Below are 2,500 nucleotides of genomic sequence, written 5' to 3' on the forward strand. Positions count from 1 at the left end.
GATTGAAGAGGAGTTGATTGGTGGGTAATGGCGTGGATGATGAGGCGAGTGATGCGGATCGAGGCAGAAGAGACTGAATTGAAATTAGGTGGAGAGGTCGATTGGTAAGGTGGGGGAGGAGGAGGAGGAGGAGGAGGAGGAGGAGATAGAGGTAGGGAGGTGCTAGTATAGGAGGAGGAGGAGATGAAGGTGGTGAGGACAAGGAAGAAGAAATAAATGAGGAAGAGAAAGAGATATAGGAGGAAGAAGAGATAAAGGAGAAGGAAGAGATGGAGGTGAAGGTTGTGGAGGAGGAGGAAGAAAAAATGGTACTGAAGGTAATGGAGGAGGAGGAGGAAGAGGAAGAGATGGAGGAGTAAGAGGAAGAGGAAGAGGTGGAGGAGAAGGAAGTAATGGAGGTGGAGGAGTAGGAGAAAGAGGAAGAGATGGAGATGAAGGTAGTGGAGGAGGAGGAAGAGATGGAGGTGAAAGTAGTGGAGGAGGAGGAAGAAGAGGAAAAGATGGAAGAGGAATAGAAAGAGATGGGGTGGAGGAGGAGGAGGAGGAGGAAGATATGGAAGTGGAGGTGGAGGAGTAGGAGGAGGAGGAAGAGATGAAAGTGGAGGTGGAGGAGTAGGAGGAGGAGGAAGGGATGGAGGAAGAGGAGAAAGAGATGGAAGTGGAGGAGGAGTAGGAGGAGGAGAAAGAGATGGAGGTGGAGGAGGAGGAAGAAATGGAGGGAAAGTGGTATTGTTAGAGGAGGATGAGATAGAGATGAGGAGGGGAGGGGGAGGGTGAAGGGGAGGTGGAGGGGGAGTGAGGGAATAAAGGAGTGTGGAGGGTAGGGAGTGAGAGAGGTAGGGAAGGAGGGAGGTAGAGGTGGAGCTGGAGAAGGAGAAAGGAAAGGAGGGAAATAGGAAGGGTGAGGTAATTAGGGAGGGATTGAGTGGGAGAGAAAGGGAAGCACGGAATGAGTAAGGAAGGGAGAGAAGGAGTGAGGGAGAGACGGAAAGAAGGAGTGAGTTAAGGCAGGATGGGCGGAAGGAGGGAGTGAAGGTGGGAGGGAAAGAGGGAGTGAGGGTGGGAGGGAGTGAGGGAGGGAGGGAGGGAGAGGGGGTTACGGTTCATCGGTTATGTCCAAAGTTTGTTCCAAGTTGCAGTGTGGGCGTTGGGCGTCTTTGCTCTCACCCAGTTGGCCAGGAGCCCGCCCTTTCCCAGAGGGAGCGGTGACGCTTTGCGGGAGCGCGGGGGGGGGGGGAGGGAGACAATCCCCTTCGGAGTCGCGCTCGACTCAAGGTCTCCCTTGGGATCTTTTCGTTTTAGGAGACTAAGAACTCTGACCGTCTTTTTCGAGTTTTACTCGAGTTGAAGACGGTGCCATCCTTTGGCACCCGCGGGTTTCGAGTTACGACCCTGAGACTCTAAAGACGTTCTTTTGCCAAGACGCGGTCGACAGCCAGAAACGCCTCACACCCAGGCACTAGTTTAAACGTTCAGATACGATTAGACACGTTCAGGTACGCTCATACACGTTCAGTTATGCTTAGATACGTTCAGGTATGCTCATACACGCCCAAATACGCTCAGATACATTCAGACACGTTGTGATACGTCTATATAAACTTACACACCCAGACACGTTCATACACGTTGAGACACACTCAGACACGTCCAAACACGTCCAGACACGTCCAAATACACCGTATACACGTAAAACACACAGACTCTCCTTTCACACACCATATATCCAAATACACCCACACCCACACTCAAACACACCCACACACATATACCTAAACACACCCACACACATCCACAATCAAATACACCCACACCACCCACACACAGCCACACTCAAACACACCCACACACATCCACACTCAAACACACCCACACATATATACCCAAACACACCCACACCCACACACAGCCACGCTCAAACACACCCGCACCAATACAAACCCGCACCCAAAGTTACCGTTCATTTGAACTCAGCGTTCAGATATCCCCCCACACCGAGACATATATGCATATAGGTCATGTCTCCAAACCTAATTTACACCCAAACACATTTAAACATACTCCTTGACGTCTACTGAATCTTAAGTTTGGTTTTGTCAACACATGTACTGATGTACACAAGGTCAGAAAAAAGAATAAAGATAATAAAAAAAAAATTAATAGAAAAAAGGAAACTTACAAATGGGGAACCTATGTACTCCGTAAATATTATGTCATCTGCTCATGTCGGACAATCGCATTTCAGTTATTCGTACGGTGGTTTTACAATGTTTCGTATGCCGAATAGATTTTATTTACACTATGTATTTCTTTCTTACATAAATTCATGTGTGTGTGTGTGTGTGTGTGTGTGTGTTTCAAGTTTATGTAAGTCTGAGTAAGTCTGTGTGTAATAACCTGTTTCCCCTATGCGCTTTCATGTGGCTTGTGAATAATGTCGTTTTACCCTCCACTTTCAGGCAGGTGGCTGTCGTCGCTACAGGCGCTCTTCCCTCTGCCC

The 2,500-nt window shown here is 48.8% G+C and overlaps 1 protein-coding gene across 2 annotated transcripts in view; it reads left to right on the forward strand.

Moving 5' to 3' along the window:
* Positions 1 to 2,500, forward strand: part of LOC143027077 (homeobox protein PKNOX1-like) — a 318,091-nt gene that overhangs the window by 126,372 nt on the left and 189,219 nt on the right. For both annotated transcript variants that reach the window (XM_076188011.1, XM_076188010.1), the window contains exon 2: positions 2,460 to 2,500. This exon is cut by the window's right edge and continues 391 nt beyond it. The gene's annotated coding sequence lies outside the window, so the exon portion shown is untranslated. The remainder of the gene's footprint in view (positions 1 to 2,459) is intronic.

Source organism: Oratosquilla oratoria, chromosome 7 (assembly GCF_046742065.1).
Source record: "Oratosquilla oratoria isolate Oo_2021 chromosome 7, ASM4674206v1, whole genome shotgun sequence".
Lineage (NCBI taxonomy): Eukaryota > Metazoa > Arthropoda > Malacostraca > Stomatopoda > Squillidae > Oratosquilla > Oratosquilla oratoria.